Raw genomic sequence first — 19366 nt, forward strand, 5'->3', positions numbered from 1 at the left:
GCTTAAACTGCTTCTGGAAGGACCTGGTTCTTCTAGGTGTACTTATTACTACTGTTTGCGGAATTAAAAGTACATAAAATAAAGAACACAGAGATTTTTACGTGGAAAACACCTGGCTCAAAAGGTGAAAAAACCACGACCTACTACTCAGTAGGATTTTCCCAAACTCCACTAAAATCACTGAGCCAAAAACTGCATTTACAAAACTCTTTGTAAACCTAAGGATTAACTCTAATCCTAGTGTAGCACACAGCCTCAACTGTTGCGACACTTTCAAGTTAACTCTAACTTGAATACTCAGAGTACCTAATACAATTGATACTAAGAAAGCTGAAAGGTACAATATGAAAACCTACTACAATTGAACTAGACTTAGAACAAACACAATGATGAAACTGGTTCTCCTATCTTAGTTCTTGTAGCTTCAGACGTGCACACTTGTATCTCGCATATGTTGCTTGCAAATCAGACTTGATCTTTTTACTCTCAAATATGCTTAACTTCTGCTTATGTGCATACACCTGTAAAAGAGAACAATCATTATATTTATAGAGTTAGTAATCAGAGTTTGATAAGAACTCGAATTGTAGATCCTTTGACAATTCGAGTCCAAGAACAGCTCTAACTCCTAATCCATATTCTTGTTCCGGATGTAATTCTCTTTTCATAAGGAGACTTCAACTCCTTATCCTATATGCAATCTTTTCGATCAATTCAGAAGATATTCATCAAGATATTGCTGCTTGATCTCAAGGACTTATCTTCTTCACGTGCATCTCATGTGTATGGGCCATAACAACTGTGTCTCCTTAGATGAACCTGGTCCTTCACTGAGTTCGTTTGTCATTCTTCAAAACTTCAACTGATCTTGGGCCAACAACATGCTCAGGACATTCCTTGCTCTCAAACCCTGGAGGTTGTTTCACAAACACTTCTTCTTTTTGGTAGCCATTCAGGAAGGCACTTTTGACATCCATCTGATAAAGAGTGAATTCCATGTGTGTTGCAAAGGCTATGAGGAGTCTTATTGCCTCTAGTCTTGTAACTGGAGGAAAAGTCTCATCATAATCTACACCTTTCTCTTGGCTGTAACCTTGGCCCACCAGTCTTGCCTTGTTTCTGGTAAATGTTCCATCTTCATCAAGTTTAATCATGAAGACCCATTTTGTGCCAATTACTGATATGTCCTTGGGTCTTGGAACTAGATGCCAAACTTGACTTCTCTCGAACTGATTGAGTTCATCTTGCATTGCATACCCAATCTACATCTTGCAAAGCCTCAACAATATTTTTAGGTTCAATAAGAGATAGGAAAGCATCAGAAGCACATAGATTCTTTAATTGTGATCTAGTTTGACTCCAGAGGTTGGATCAGTAATTATGTTCTCAATAGGATGAGAACTTTGATTCTTGTGAGGTTTCACAACCAACTGATTTCTTCCTGATGTTTCTCCCGTAATCTGTTGCTAAGGAACAGGGTTATGAACAGGTTCCTTTAGAGGATTGGTTTCAGTTCCTCTTTGATCAGTTCCCCCTGTCAGGTTGCCCTGGATGGAAGAACCTGTTCCATCACCTGTTCCTTCCTTTGGTGCCATTTTAGCTTGAGCTGAGACTTCAGTCAAATCTTTTACCAGCCCAATAGCTTCATCTTCATGTTCCTGTCTCTCAGAAAGAATGTTAGTTTCATCAAACACTATATGCACACTTTCTTCTACACATACAGTTCTTTTATTAAACACTTTTTATGCTTTGCTATGTGAAGAATATCCCAAGAATACTCCCTCATCACTTCTGGGATCAAACTTACCTAGGGAGTCCTTTCCATTATTGTGCACAAAGCACTTGCATCCAAATGCCCTATGATGGGATATATTTGATTTTTTCCCTTTAAGTAACTCATAGGGAGTATTCTCTACATGAGGTCTAGTCATGCATCTATTGATGATATAACATGCAGTGTTTACAGCCTCTGCCCAGAAGTTGTGGGGCAATTTACTAGAAAGAAGCATAGTCCTAGCCATATCTTCAAGAGTCCTGTTCTTTCTTTCAACTACTTCATTTTGTTGAGGAGTCCTAGGGGCAGAGAAGTTATGATCTATACCATGCTTATAAGAAAATTCAGCAAACTTAGCATTTTCAAATTCAGTTCCATGATCAGACCTAATGGATGCAAGTTGATTACCTAGTTATTTCTGAGTCTTTCTAACAAAGGCAGCAAACATGTCAAATGCTTCATCTTTAGATGTTAAGAATAGTACCCAGGTAAACCTAGAATAATCATCAACAAGTACCATCACATATTTCTTACCACCTCTGCTCAATGTTCTCACTGGACCACAGAGATCCATATGAACCTGTTCCAACGTCCTAGTTATTCTTACCATTGTCTTCCTTGAACTTAATGTTAGGTAACCCTATCACCAATTCCTTAGAGACTAATTTGTTGAGTTGATTCAGACTTGCATGAACAAGTCTTTTGTTCCACAGGAGGGGATCATTGTCCAACACACTCAAGCAAGTGAGTTCATTTTCTGAAAGAGTAGACAAATCTACAATGTAAATATTGTTAACTCTTTTTCCCTGCAAAACAATCTTGTCAGTGGTAAGGTTAATAACAAAGCATTTGGTAGAGGTAAATGCTACAAGGTTACCTCTTTCACACAGTTGTGATACACTGATTAAGCTATATTTCAAGCCATATATCAAGTAGACATTCTCAATGGAGTGTGAGTCTGTCTTACCTACCTTTTCAACCCCAATAATCTCACTTTTCTTCACATTTCCAAAGGAGACATTACCTCCTTTTAAGTCCTCAAGTGAAAGGAATTGGTTCTTGCTTCCAGTCATATATTTTGAGCAGCCACTATCCATGTACCATATTTGGCTACTTCCCTTCACTTGAACCTGCAAAAAGAAATCAGGAGTTAGTCTTAGGAACCCAAACTAGTTTGGGTCCCTTTCTATAGGCAAAGGGGTAAATCAAATTCCTTTTAGCCCACCCAGGCAACCTATTTTTCTCTTGAACAAAGGCTTTGTTCTTTTGACTGGCCTTTTCTTTTGCTTTACATTCATTTTTGTAATGACCTGTCTTGCCACAGTGTGTGTTTTTTTTCCAGGAAGAGTGAGGTACTTGATTTTGGGGTCCCACTTAGGTGCTTCTGCCCCATATCCAAGTCCTCTCTTGTTGCTACTATGATGTTCTTGTAGCCAGGATAGTGCATCAGAAGCCTTATTCCATTTGCAAGTTTTGTCTAGTTCATGCTTTACCTTCCCTAGATCTTCTTTTAGGGCTCTTATCTGCTCACCTTTCCTGTACAACTCATCCTTCATTTTTCCTAGGTTTTCTTACAAGGTGAGATGTGTGTGATCAACTTTCTTCTTACCTGTTCCTAATTTTAGTTTTAAATTTTCAAACCTAAGTTCTAGGACACTGGTGTCAAGTTCAAGAACCTGGTTCTTCAGCTCAGCATTTTTACTGTAACTCTCATTAGCCCTAGATTCTAGATTTTTGCACTTGGCTTTTAAGATCACACACTCCCTAGACAGCTCTTCCTTCTCATTTTTAATTATCTCAGACTCATCGATGAAGTCCAGTAATAGTTCAGACAACCTTTCTTTAGACATAAATTTTATCTTGTCTTTGAGATGAAGGACACTTACCTCTTGTTCATCATCTGATTCTGCGATGGCCATAAGTGTTTGTTCATCTCCAACTTCATCTTCTGAATCCTCATCTGATGTTTCTCCCCAAGCAGCAACCATAGCCTTTGTTGATCTTTTGTTCCTTTTGGGTTGAACCTATTCCTTCTTCCTGTTCCTTCGTTCAGCCCTTTCCTTCTTCCATTCAATTTCCCACTGAGGACAGTTCTTGATCATGCGATTAGTCTTACCACATTTTTAGCAACCCTCGTTGGTCTGTTTCTCAGGATCCCTTGATTTGTTGAAGGTTTTACCTCTTTAAGAACCCTTTCCTCTCATTAGGTACTTTTTGAAATCCCTTGTGATCATGGCCATTTCATCATACTCCAGATCTGCACCTTCAGCTATTCTGAGAGCCAAACTCTTTTCCTTCTTGGGTGCATCCATTTTCATTGTTTTCTTTCTCATTTCATATGCAGTGAGGTTTCCAATCAGTTCATCCAGCTTGAGAGTAGCAATGTTCTTTGATTCATGAATAGCAGTGATTTTGCTTTCCCAAGTCACTCGTAAGACCCTTCTCAAGATCTTCTCAACCTTGTCTTCTTCAAGGATAATTCTCCCAAGAGATTTAAGTTCATTTGTTAGTGTTGTGAACTTTGTGTACATCTCCTGAATAGTTTCTCCTTCCTTCATAGTGAAATTCTCACATGAGAATATAGTAGTGTTCCTCTTGATCTCTTTACTTGAGGAGTTCCTTCATGAGCCACTTGTAAAGTGTCCCATATCTTCTTGGCAGTGGTACATGTTTGAATCCTACTGTACTCGTCTGGACCCATTCCACACACAAGCCATTTCTTTGCCTTGGCATTCTTCTCCCATTTCTTCAAGTCTTCAGCAGTGCAGTTAGCTCTTGTCTTTTGCACGTCCACTCCTTGAGCATTCTTCTTTGTAGTTGCCAGGGGACCATCAGTTACTATGTCCCAGAGTTCAGTCTTCTTATATGATATGATCTCTCATCCTTTTCTTCCACCAAGAATAGTACTTACAATTAAAGAGTGGAGGCCTAGCAGTGGATTGCCCTTCCAAATTTCCAGGTGGTGCACTCATCTTGATCTTTTCCTAAGGTGTTAACCTCTTCAAGGATAACCTGCTCTGATACAAATTGATGTTTTAAGCGTCAATACCACACAAGAGGGATGGTGATTTGTGTGGTACCCAATTTTCGCTTAACAAAACTATAGAAGAACCTGGTTCTTCTAGGTGTTGCAACTACTATTGTTTGCGTAATAATAAATACAAAAAATGAATAACACAGAGATTTTACATGGAAAACACCTGGCTCAAAAGGTGATAAAACCACGACCTACTACTCAGTAGGATTTTCCCAAACTTCCACTAAAATCACTGAGCCAAAAACAGCATTTACAAAATTCTCTATAAACCTAAGGATTAACTCTAATCCTGTTATGGCACACAGCCTCAGCTGTTGCGACAACTTCAAGTTAACTCTAACTTGAACACTCTAGGTACCTAATACAATTGCTTCTATGAAAGTTGAAAGGTACAATGTAAAATCACCTACTACAATTGAACTAGAATAAAAGATAGACACATGGAACTGGTTCTTCTATCTCGTTCATGTAGCTTCAGGATTGCACACTCAAATCACACATAAATTGCTTGCAAAATCGCCTTGCTCTTTTGCTCTCAATTTTAGTTTAGCTTCTGCTTATGTGCGTTCCCTGTAAAAGAGAACACCACTGACATTTAATAGGTTTGTAATTAGAATTTGACTGGGATTCAATTGCTACTCTTCTATCGTAGAAGAGTTCTTGGTGATCTCAAACTCTAACACTATATTCATCCTAAACTGTGTTCTCTCCATGTAAGGAGTCTTTCTCTCCTTATTCAATATGCAACCTTTTCGATCAGATCAGGAAATATTGCTTCTTGATCAGTTAGATTTATCTCCTTCACGTGCGTCTCACATGTACAGGTTGATCATGACTGTGCTTCGCAAGCTGGACCTGGTCAATGTCTGAGTTCTTTTGTCAATTTTCAAAACTTTACCTGTTCTTGGGCCAACATCATCAAATATAGTCAGATCGAGGGTCGTGCAACGACTCGGCCTAAAAGATCAGATTGTGCCTGCGTCCCGGGTCCTGAAGGCTTCAACATGGCAAGCAAAACAACAAAGGGAGAGATCATCTTGACAGTAAACGTAGCCGGGACCATACAAGATAAAAAGTTCCATGTCATAGAGGGTGATATGAGGTATAACGCACTCCTCGAGAGACCATAGATACACAATATGAGAGCAGTGCCTTAAACTCTTCACTAGATGATGATGTTCCCAACAGAGGAAGGGATAAAAACTATCTACAGGAACAACATGCTCCAAAGAGAGATGTTTGCAATTGAAGAAGTAGGGCCGATTCCAGAGCCTCCAACCTCGGAGAGAAGTCGAGCATGTCACGACCCAAACAGATGGACTGCGACGGGCACCCGGTACCTTACTCAATTGAGTACCAACGTAATGTATCTTTCTTATTACATCATCATATACACGTGACATACGGGCCTAATAGGCCAACATAATCATTTATAAACTCAAAACATAGGCTGAAAAGGCCGTACAATCTTTCACGTACCCGACATATGTCTACAAGCCTCTAAGAACATATATTTCATAAAGGTCGGGACAAAGTCCCACCATAACAAACAATACACGTCTAAATCATACTAACCAAACAAGCAACTCCGAAGCAAATGGAGCGAACCAACATCTTCCGCTGAGCTGATAGCCTACTTGGAGGGCTCTCGACCTGTCTATCGGGACCTGTAGGCATGAAACGCAGCATCCCAAGATAAAAGGGACGAGTACGAAAAATGTACCGAGTATGTAAGGCACATAAATAAGTACATAACAGACATGAAAGAAATATAGAGTAATTGACTCAACCTGTAAGTATGGATAACTGTGTAAATCATAAATCACTTTTAGCGTCATGCTTATGCGTATGAATGTCATATCGTGCATAGGTACATGTTTTATAACATCATCAGCCTCTGAGGGCATTCCATCATATCATATCGGCCACTGTGGGCAAAATCATCAACGTATACCAGCTGATCAAGTGGTTGTGCGTATATAATGCGGTAACCTTTCCCATATCCCATATACATATATATATACATACATATATACGTGTATATAACGTCATCTGGCTGCGGGTCAATGTACGTGAATGCAATGCATGAAAAGTACGTTAATAAAATCTTTCGGAATGTCATAAGACCATTTTGCCTTTGAGTAATATCATAAAGGAAAATTTTTTTAACTTTCGTATTTTTTTGAGACCCATGAACAGATGATAAAATATTATGACACATGGAAATTCAAGACCACAGATATCTCTAATACTTCTATGAATAGAGTCATTTATGGAATTTGTGCATTTGCACGTTTCGTTCGTATCGTATGGATCATGCAAAAAGAAGAAGGGATAGCCTTAACATACCTTAGGAAAAACTCCGTACTATATTCTTGGAGAAGATTGCACCGCACTCCTTTAGAACCGCAAAATTTTACGTTGCTACTACGCTGAGAAGTCTCGTATGAATTTCATTGTAAATTCAAGAATTGTCGTCGGAAATGTAACGAAAAGTCTCAGATTAACTTCATGAATTCCCTCACTTTGTTCCTTGTTGTTCCTTTCATTATATTTCCTTGTTATAAATGAATTGAATAGTCTTGAAAGACAAGATAAAGATGGCTAAGATAATCATTTCTTACGTGTAAAATTCCTTAAGATTTGTTGTCCATGTGCCCACTAGTTGGCTTGTCTAAAGACAAGTCACTTAAGTGTTCCTTCATCTGCTGCCACATGGGGTGGGAGTGGGGTTTAATCTTATCCAAATATATCCCCATATATTAGGTAATTTCTCATTACCCGGTAATTAATCAATTACCCGTAAAATTAAGAATTATTCCCACTTACTTAAAATATTACTCACTTTTCACATACCTTATATACCTTACTATTATGGTCATGTGGTACCTCGTATGACACTAGTCCATAAATACCAGGTATTTTAGCTCGGACCGTATTTCACCCCAAAATGGCAAACTTGGACAAAATTCATTTTCTTTGACTTGCTCCCCCTTTCACCTTCATGAATTTACCAATCGTTTGTGAAATAGCATAATCCTTATAATCTCCAAATAATCTTTTACTTGGACTGATGTCAATTACCTTACGACAAATTTAACGTACAATACTTCAGGGTGCAACATCGTCGTAACTTAATACTGCGAAGCGTGACATTACCGTAATGTAATACTGCTGGTGGTAACATCATCGTAATATATTACTGCTGAGCAAAACATCGATGTAATACTGCGGGGCATAACAGAGCCCCAAAGATAAGCTGGCCACCAAATAGCAATTAGCGCCTCCAGCCTCGATGGAGTCTAAGCAACAAGTGATCGAGGACGAAGATAAGGATTTCTTTACTCCTCGAATCTTCATTGTTCCCGAAGAATATGATGCAACAAAATCAACTATCGTGGAACTGGAGCAGGTCATTTTGGTAGATTACATGCCCGAAAAAAGGTATACCTGAGAACTGGGTTAACCCCCGAACTCAAGGAAAAACTCATTTAATTTCTTATTCATAATATGGATTGCTTTTCTTGGTCCCACTTAGATATGATAGGTATCCCTCCAGAAATTACCACACATCGGTTGAGCACCGACCCCAGGTTCAAACCGGTAAAACAAAAAGGAGGCCTTAGTCCGAGGTAAAGCACACCTTCTTTATAAAAGACGAGGTAACCAAACTCCTTAAATAGGATCCATTCGAGAGGTAAAATATCCAGAATGGTTAGTAAATTTAGTTGTAGTTCCTAAAAAAGGAAATAAGCTTAGAATGTGTGTCGATTATAAGGACTTGAACAAAGCATGTCCAAAAGATTCTTTCTCGTTGCTAAACATCAATTGAATGATCGATGACACAGCTGGCCACGAGACCCTAACCTTTCTCGATGCCTACTCCAGGTACAATCAAATTCAAATGAACCTGGAGGACCAGAAAAAGACTTTATTTATAACTAAGTTTGGTACTTATTGTTACAACATAATGCCCTTCGGACTAAAAAACACAGGAGCTACATACCAACGCCTAGTTAACAAAATGTTTGAAGAATAAATAGGTAAAACAATGGAAGTCTATATTGATGACATGTTGGTTAAGTCCCTGCGTGAAGAGGACCATTTAGTACATTTGCAGGAAACATTTGCCATTTTGAGGAAATACAACATGAAGCTTAACCCAAAGAAATGTGCCTTCAGAGTTGGTTCGGAGAAGTTCCTCGGCTTCATGGTATCAAATCAGGGCGTCGAAATCAATCCTTATAAGATCAAGGCTATCGAGGATATCACGATCGTGGATAGTGTGAAGGTCGTGCAAAGGGTGACAGGGCGGATAGCTGCCTTGGGTCGATTCATTTCGAGGTCGTCAGATCCGAGTCACCACTTCTTTTCCTTGCTCAAAAAGAAAAAGGATTTCGCTTGGACCCCGAAATGTCAGCAAGCCTTGGAAGAGCTAAAGCGATATCTGTCGAGCCCTCCTTTGCTTCATACCCCGAAGGAAGATGAAAGGATTTATCTGTACCTGGTAGTGTCCGAGATAGCGCTAAGTGGGGTACTAGTTCGAGAAGAGCATGGTATGCAATTTCCTATTTATTACGTAAGCTAAATTCTAGGATATGATGAAACTAGGTACCCTCACTTAGAGAAATTAGCACTTGCATTGATAAGCGTATCTCAAAAGTTAAAATCATATTTTCAATTGCATCCTATATGTGTATTAATCACTTACCCTATTTGAAATGTTTTGCATAAGCCTGATCTATCGGGCCGATTGGCCAAATGAGTCGTTGAACTTATTGGGCACGATATCAAATATGAACCCCGAACGGCCATCAAGTCTCAAATCCTAGCCGACTTCGTGGCCAATTTTACGCCGACCCTCGTACCCGAACTGGAGAAGGAGCTCTTTCTAAACTCGGGTACAACATCGGGGTTATGGACCCTTTTTACGACGATGCCTCGAATGTGAAGGGGTCCGGGCTCGGCATTGTCTTAAAACCTCCCACAGGTGATATTATTAGGCAATATATCAAAACTTCAAGATTAACAAACAATGAGGCCGAGTATGGGGCCATGAATGCAGGTCTTGAGCTGGCTAAAAGCTTGGGAGCAGAAGTCATCGAGGCCAAGTGTGATTCCTTATTGGTTGTAAACCAAGTAAACAAAAGCTTTGAGGTTCCAGAAGATAGGATGCAACAGTACTTTGAAAAGCTCCAGGTAACCTTGCATCGCTTCAAGGAAGGACTCTTGATCATGTACCTCGAGAAAAAAATAGTGAGACCGATGCGCTTGCGGATTTGGGCTCTTCCGTCAAAGAAGATGACATCGTCTCGGGGACTGTTGTCCAATTATCGAGGTCTGTGGTGGAAGAGGGTCATGCCGAAATAAATTCAACAAGCCTGACGTGGGACTGGAGGAATAAGTATATTGACTATTTGACGAATAAAAAACTCCCATCGGACCACAAAGAATCGAGGGCTTTATGAGCCAAGGCTACTAGGTTTGCATTGGATGAAGATGGAACATTGTATAGGAGAACATTCGATGGGCCATTGGCGGTATGTTTGGGGCCAAGAGACACCGATTATGTCCTTCGAGCAATACACGAAGGTACTTGTGGGAATCACTCTGGCGCCGAATCTTTGGTCCGTAGAATTATTAGAGCATGTTACTACTGGGATAATATGGAAAAGGATACTAAGGAATTTTTTAGAAAATGTGGGAAGTGTCAACGATTCGCACCGATGATTCCTTAGCCTGGAGAACAACTTCATTCGGTCCTATACCCATGGCCTTTCACGAAATGGGGAATGGATATAGTCGGCCCTCTACCAACGGCCCCAGCTAATGCTAAATTTATCCTGTTTATGACTGATTATTTCTCTAAGTGGGTAGAAGCACAGGCCTTCGAGAAGGTACGAGAAAAGAAAGTCATTGACTTTATCTGGTACCACATCATATGTCGATTCGGAATACCCGCAGAGATCGTGTGTGAGAACGGAAAGCAATTCATCGGTAACAAGGTAACGGAGTTCCTCGAAGCGCATAATATAAGGAGGATTTTATCAATGTCGTACCACCCAATCGGAAATGGACAGGCCGAGTCAACAAATAAAACTATCAATCAAAACTCGAAGAAAAGACGGGATGATGCAAAGGGGAAATGGAGAGAAGTTTTACACGAGGTCCTTTGGGAATATTGGACTACATCAAAGTCCAGTACGGGGGCGGCCCCATTCTCTCTAGTGTATGTCTCTGAGGCCCTTATCCCCATTGAAGTTGGAGAACCCAATGCCAGGTTTTGACATGCATCGGAGCAGTCAAATCACGAGGCTATGTGTGTGCCTCGAATTATTAGACGAAAAGCGAGAGGTGTCGCTCGTTTGGATGGCCGCACAAAAGCAAACGATCGAAAGATTCTACAATAGAAGAACCAACCTTTGACATTTTGGAATCGGGTACGTAGTCCTAAGAAAAGTCACCCTCAATACCCGAGACCCAAATGAAGGGAAACTTGGGCCGAATTGGGAAGTACAGTACCGAGTCCTTGGAGTTGTCAGAAAAGGGTCTTACAAACTCAGCACAATCAAAGGCCAACAACTGCCAAACAATTGGAACATATCACTGCTCAAACGGTACTACTGCTAAGGTACGACCTTATCCTTTTGTCCATTTGAGTTTAAAACTAACTCATTACAGGTTTTCGATCGAGGGCATATGATCTCTAAGGCATCTTATTTCTACATGAAGGCCTTAGGTTTTAAAGCATGCGTTGCTCTTTTTCCCTTAGATCGGATTTTCTCCCAAATGGGTTTTACCGGCAAGGTTTTTAACGAGGCAACAATAATGTGCTACCTAAAGAGAACTCAACAGTATCCAAGGTTTCTTTTATATCAACCTCGAACACTGGGGGGGGGGGGGCATCACCCTGGAGATTATTTTCAAGGAAAATACTTCATGCCTAAGAGGGCATCGACAGGAAAACTTTGTAATGGGACAAACGGTTAGATAAACCGTGTCCATATAGAATAGTCAAGCCCCAGCGGCAAAACATATACGCGTGTATCAATTGTTTGAAAGAAGCATTCTGTTAATATCAAAAACACTCTGTTTCTCGCAGAAGTCTACTATTACACGAACTCTAAACTTATAATCCTATGAGAAACGGCTTAAGAGCCAAAGCATAAAAGCATCCTCGAATACTCGGGGACTGTCATCGACAGTAAATATATCCAAGTCATCGAAAACTCAAACATATAAGACCCCAAAGGGGCGCCTCATAGAAATAAAGGCCAAGGCCAATATACTCGGGGACTAAATTTTTGAACAAGTTCGGAAAGTTTTAGGGAAACAAGTCCAAATGACATACCCGAAGGCTACGACCATACTAAAGACTACAGTCACATAAAGGCTGCAGCCAAAATAATGCAGATCGAAGACGTCCGACTTCCACTATAAATTTAAGGCCCTCAAGCATAGAAAAACTGGTTAAATCAGGCTACCATCGGCAAAAGAAAAATATGAAGGGCTTCGATAAATTCAGCCCCCAAAAAATCTGAAGGCCTCGATGCACTCGGTCCTTGAAAAATCCAAGGGCTTCAATAACATCGGCCTTCAGAAATACCCCAAGAGATATTCAATTATGTTTGCACAAATAAATTACTAATAAGGTTCCGACACGTCAAACCTTCGAAAAACCCAAACGGGTACAAAAAACACATGCTAAGACTTACAAAATTTTTACTAAGTTTTTTAGCCGAAAAGAGGGAAAAGTATAGCCACATTAAAGGCCGAATCGGCCCAAAGAGCCTAAGGGCCAACCTAAAGAGCCTAAGGGCCGATTTACAGATCCTAAGGGCCAACGTAAGAGATATTAAAGGCCAACCATTTAGAATTCAAGATGTCGCTATCACTCAACTCGGACTGAAGAGTTCGATTATCCCGAGCTCGTGTCGAATTGATTTAAGCTTGACTCGAGGATGAACAAAACCCTAAGGGATATTATATTGATCAACAAAAACCTAGTGGTTTATTACGTTCTGAGTCCGAACCAATACTCGGACCGATTGTTTGAATCATCGAAGGTCTTCCACAAATGAGAACAAAATAAAATTTAACACAATGATAGAGCAAAAAGATGCTTTATATTCATAGAGGGTATTTTACAAAACGTATTTACAACGCCCGCGAAGGGCCCTTGCACAAAAAAAAATGAAAACCTAATCTATTTTCGGGGTCACATCCCCGGAAGCGGTATCTTCAGTAACTACACATTCAGTAGCTCTATCTTCGGGAGCCTCCTCTCCCTCGGTAACATCTTCTTCACTTTCCCCGTCCCAGGAGCCACTCGATGCGTCCTCATCATCGGAGGAGACAAGAATCCTGGCATCAGCTTCTCGCGCCCTTGCCTTGACTATCTCCTCGGCAAGATCGAAACCCCGCGCATGAATTTCCTCGAGAGTCTCCCTCCGGGCTTGGCACCTAGCCAAGTTATTGCTACGCTTTCCCCGGTCGAAGGCCTCTCTCAACTTAGCTTGAACAGCAGCGTCATCCTTTAAGTACGTGTCAATGGACTTATCAGCCACAACCTTCGTCTTCTCAGCTTCAGCCTTGGCCTGTATAGTTTCGGCCCGAGTTCTAGCAAGCTCGGCCTCCAACTCCTCAATCTTCTTGGCCTGAGCCAGACCTTTCGCTCGAATACCCTGGAGTTGGGCTTCAGTCGAGGCCAGTTGGGCCGTAACAGCCTCTTTATCGGCAGCAAGTTGATCCATGTTCTTCTTTCACTGATGACAATCAGCCTTAACTTGACCAACCTCGCTCCGAAGTTGCCCAATCATATCTATCTTTTGCTGTAGCTAGGATATCGAGGTGTTAGCCTCTGAAGTAGGGCCAAGAAGGTCGTATTATGTTAAAAGCACAGTTACCTGCTCATCAAGTTCGGACTCGCTTTTTTGAGCTTTGGCCAATGCGGTCCGGAGATCCTTAAGCTCCTCTTCCTTTTGGCTACAGAGGATCTTTAGGGCCTTCTCTTCACCTGAAACTTTCTTGAGCTTGGACTCACACTGGCTTAGCTCAGCTCTAAGCTTTGCGATGGCCTGTACGTGAAATAGAGATATGTCAGTCAATAGAAAAGAAAGAAAAGAGAGAATTACAGTAATTAAAGTAAGTACTTACCCGGGAGAGGAGATGTTGAGCCTCGTCAAAGATAGCGGATGCATCGTTGAGGTCATTGGTATCCTCGATCCTAGCATAACAACCTTGAAATGGATCTTCTTCGAGGACCTTTCTCGGATCGGGCATACGCAGAGCGTTGGCTTCCTCAATTGCATCCTCGGAATAAGTTGGCAAAGAAAGGGAGTGACCTGTTGTCGCGGCCCCGAGCTCTTCACTCAGGGCATTCTCATTAGGTTCGGGGGACTAATCATTTGCCCCCTTCGATAAAGTTGTTGAAGACGGAGGGACAATCTCAACCGTCGGGGACACGGGGCCTTGCCCGCATCTTCCTTCGGGGTTCCCTCACGATAGGACGAGGTCTCCAGTTCAGAAAGTACGACAACCTCGGTTGGTTTCCTGGTTGGATGCACCAACGCCGACTCTTCGCCTTCATTTTCCTCATCATCCAGGGAACCATGGGGCGAATTTGCACCCGTTTGAGCAAATCTTTTATGCAGCCTTCGAGCAGGGGTTTTCATATCTTGGGGGTCTTCGGGCTTCGAAACCCTCTCTCTTTTATTGTCCTTCTCCGATTTCGGAATCGAAGGCTTGGTCTTCTCCCCGGGCGGAGCCGCCCATATCTCAGAGGTATCCCCAAGGCTTGCACGAGTAAACATAAGTAACTTTACACCACCAGTGTATGAAAAGTATTTAAAACTCGGGATAGCACTTACCATGGTTCATGGCCTCCCACTAGCCCTTCGCTAATTCACGCCACTTGCGCTTATCGTAGGAAGAGGTGGAAGCTAACTTTCGGACCAAATCCTCGAGGTACGGCATCGTGAGGGGAGACCAAGCAGTGGCTGCCAAAAGAAGGGTAAAGATATTATAAGCTGAAGAAATAGAACATGAACAGATACCGAGGAAAGAAGCTCCACTAACGTTTAAAGTTCCACCTTTCCAGGAATGTCATTTTGTCCCGTGGATGACATCAGAGGTTCTTACTCTAACAAACCAGCTCATCCAACCTTGATCTTTGGCCTCAACAGTACTGGCAAAGATGGCTTTTGTTGTTCGACGTTGCAACTTGATGAGCCCTCGAAATAGTTGGGGCCGATACAATCGAATAAGATGGCTGAGGGTAAATTCTAACCCCTCAACCTTTTCGGAAAAGAACCACATCATAATCAAGATATGCCAAAAGGAGAGGTGAATCTAACCGAGGTTGACTTCGTATGTTTTGTAGAAGTCAATCACCACCAGATTGAGGGGACCTAGAGTGAAGGGATAAGTGTAAACACTTAGAAATCCCTCCACGTGGGAAGTAATACTTTCCTCGGGGCTCGAGATCAGGATCACGACCTTGTCTCCCCTGGCCACCGTCCTTCCTCACATCCTCCATAACCTTCTCCGATATCAGGCTAATATATCGAGATGTATGTTCACATCGGCCTGGGACGTCGAGAAGATTCTCAATGCTAAAGTCCCTTTTGATACGCAAGGACCGGGGGTGATTTCCTCAAGAGTCGGTGGCACCACTGGTTTGGCAGGCCGGGAAGTAGAAGAAGACGGTGCTTTATCCCTTTTAGGGACCATTTTGGAAGTTTTAGCCATGGCTATAAGCTAAAGAATATGGGTTGCACATGAATGTGGTGTTTCTTAGAGGAGCTTGGCATTTTTTGGCGCTTGAAGAAGCGGTGGAAACAAGCGATTAGAGAAATAGATGAAGAATGGGAAAATGTAAGGAAAGGTTAAAGTTCTTTGCTAAGAGGAATCGCCTTATATTTATAGAGGGGCAACTACGGTTCGGCGGTGCTAGTGGCAGTCCAATGCTGACATGCATTCAATATTTTGGGAAAGCGGACCGATGGGACATTCCGGTCACTTTGAACGCAGAAAGGATGTCATCACTAAAGGCTTCGGGAAAACGAGGATCAAAAACGTTTCTTATCATTTTACTTCAAGAAATGCGGGGACTATTTGTATACGGTCGAGATCGAATGCCTTCGATCTATGCACTTGGGAGGTCATCTGAAGTCCAGTCTGAGTAAGGCTAGGTTCGGGCTCGCGGGACCAGATCCGAGTTCGAAGGAGAAGCATGATGTGTACCGAGACCGGGTGTGTTCGACCTCGAAATAGTACCATTATGGATTTGTACTAAAGCAAGCTAGATTATTGTCACGTCTCTTGAGTCATGGCGTGAATCACAGAATGGGGTTGTACAATTCCGTACTAGACGGTTAGACATCTGTACCAAGAATATTCCCTACTGTAAATGGAAATATTCCTTATTTGAGGGTTCCCCCACTATATAAGGAGGACACTAATCAATTGTAAGATCATCTTTTACTCAGGAAAGAATATACTCTCTACTTTTAACCTGTTCTTCATCTGAATTGTTCCTTAGCTTAGTTATTCCTACTTTGATCTTCTTATTTAATTGTTCTTACTGCCCTAAGCCACCTCGAGGTCACCTTCTCGAGGTCACCGCTACTAACTAACATTGGTTTGATTCACTTCTATCTTTTATTTCTACTTTATATTTCTTGATTATTAATTATTATTGAACTCAATTACATATCTTTAAAACCACAAAATCAAGTTTAATTGTTACTCATATGTTCGAGGTAAACAGTGAAGTAGTGCATGCAACCCAGTGCATCTTGGAAGTCTAATTTGCCAAGTCGTACATAGTCTTATTTCGAATACATAGTTGACGATTATTTCAATGCGTACAAAGTAGGAAAAATATTATTGGATTGATACACTAAGCACATAATAAAATTGTTTCTATCTTTCATTCGGCGGTAATTCTTTCGGTGGTAGAAAACCGATCGGAATCACTAGCTTACCTACGATTTTGTTATATGTATCCAAGTAATCCCCTTCAAATTCCATGCAAGTACGTATTGCCATAGCTCTACATGCACCTTCTATTACGGCATCATGTCCCAGTAATGTTTCGCGTGATTCATTCTCTCCACGTAGGACAGAAATTAGATCTAGAGCGTCATATTTTCTAAAAGAAACCATTGATGGGAAATCCACCCATGGTCGTGGTGATGTCAAAAGTTCATGCAATGGCCTTGATCCATTTTTAACTTGAATGGGCTGGGCTCTAGGTTTTGGGGCTTGAAAAAGACCCGTGAAGAAGCAATGAAGACACTGAATTTAAAGACGGGATGTTAAGTTCACGAGCGATATCAGTCACCCAATCGAGGATGAAATCAGCAATGACCCAATCAGGTCTTTTATCAGCAATGAAGTTTTTGACAAGTTCTTGAAGGAGATTAAAAGCTTGGTGTAAATACAACATTTGATCAGCAGAAACGTCTACACTAGCCTCAGCATCCGCAAGCAAAGGACTCCCGTCAACTAATGGCAGTGGAAATTCTACTAGATTTACTACGAGTGCTAAGTTAGAAGGAAGTTTAGGAAGTCTCTTAATGTTCTTGGGAGTGGAAAGGAAAGAGACATGAACTTTTTCTTTGGCTAAGGCCATGGAGAGTTGGAAAAATGGTTGTAGGTGACCAAATGCTAACCATGGCACCATTATAACGTGGATACTGTTGTACACGGTAAAATCATGTGTCCCCGATTTTGCAGGCTCGAGGGCTAGCATCGAGGAACACACTCAATATGGGTCCGGTTTGAGCCTGAGGGCAGAACATAAGGCTCGGAGATCGAAGTACACAATGAGCACCGAAGTCGAGTATGACCAACCCCGAGATAATGCTGTTATGGATTTGTAACAGAAAGAGCAATATTCCCGCCACATCCCCAAGATCATGGCATAAATTCTGGAATAGATTTGTACGAATTAGTACGAATCCGTACTAGACGGTTAGAAATTGTCCCAATAAGATTCTTTATTGTAAATAGAGATGTAACTTATTTAGGGTTCCCCTAGTATATGAGGGGGACCCCAATCATTTGTAATGATCATCAATCATTGGCAAAAGTATATACTCTCTTACTTGTTATTTACTCATCAGAACTGTCTCTTGAATTTATTATCTTTACTTTACTATTCTTGCTGACCAATCTCGAGGCCACTCTAGCTCGAGGTCAAGACTTGCTTAAACATTGGTTCGATTCAACTTACTTCTTTCATTTATACGTTAGACTTCTTGGTTATTAATTAGTATTGGACTAAATCACGTATCTTTAAAACCATAAACAAGTTTAATTGTTACTCGTATTTTCGAGGTAAATAGTTTGGCGCCCACCGAGGGGCTAAAGATAATAGTGGTTATTCCAGTACTGATTCTAATAACACACGTTATTTTCACACTTGTTCTTGTCAAGAATTTTTGTTCTCAGGTTAAAACATGTCAAACTCACAAAACGCACCCGAACACGGCGATGATGGCCTTGGATTTCATGGGGAAAACAACAATGTAGGAGTCGGTGTACCACCGATTAATCCCGGGGAAGTGCCAAATGTGGAACCAGTTGATGTTAGTTCATGCTTTGAATGCGGATTTAGGCGCAGACCCCGAAGGAAATATACGCAGGGAAGTCCAATCTGGTGGACAAGGAACACAAGGTATGGGAGATGAGGGAGTTAGCCTCCAAGTAATATTCAAGATGCTACAAGCTCAACAGGTTGCTATCGCTCAACTTCAAAGTCAGCACAAAACTCCAAGTGTGGTCGAACCAGAAATCACTCGCCGTGCTGAGCCGGTGCCTGAAAGATCAAATGGTAATGGCTCGGGGACTGATCCCATGATTATGAGGATGCTCAAGGAACTCATCAAGAGAATAGAGTTAGGGGAGAAAAAAATTGAGGATAATGACAAAAACGTGGAGACTTATAACTCCCGCGTTGATCAAATATGTTGATACGCAATTTTTCCTATGTATTTTTACATGCAAATACTTTAAAAGTAACATATATAAGTATGCCCAAGTGTTTTAGTATTTTTCCTAATTATTAAAGGATTTTTAAATCAATTTATTGCCCGTTTTAGCAGTACAAAAACCAATAATTATTCCCAAAATCATCATTTTTTTGGTGAATAACTTATTTTATTCTCATATTTATACCAAATTGTAGCTAGGTAATTTCTACACATTTTTACAAATTTATTTGGTATTTTAAAAGCCAAATTGCATATAATTGCAATTTTAGCCTATTTTCAGAAATAACAGCATTTTATAATTATGAAATTGGTTCCGATATTTTTAAATTAATATTTGTATATTATTAACTGATCCGGCGCTTTCGAAATTATTTTTTACTATTTTTATAAATTAAAAGGGAAAAACTAGCTATTTAAAATATGGCTCCATTTCGTTTCAATTGTGGCCAAAATTGATCCCCCTAATTGACCCAATTTCAAACCCTTAACAGACAAATCCAATTTCAATCCAACCCGCCTCCGACCCAACCAATTTAACCCGCCCGGCCCTCTCTT

Source organism: Nicotiana attenuata, unplaced genomic scaffold, assembly GCF_001879085.1.
Source record: "Nicotiana attenuata strain UT unplaced genomic scaffold, NIATTr2, whole genome shotgun sequence".
In the NCBI taxonomy this organism is placed as follows: domain Eukaryota; kingdom Viridiplantae; phylum Streptophyta; class Magnoliopsida; order Solanales; family Solanaceae; genus Nicotiana; species Nicotiana attenuata.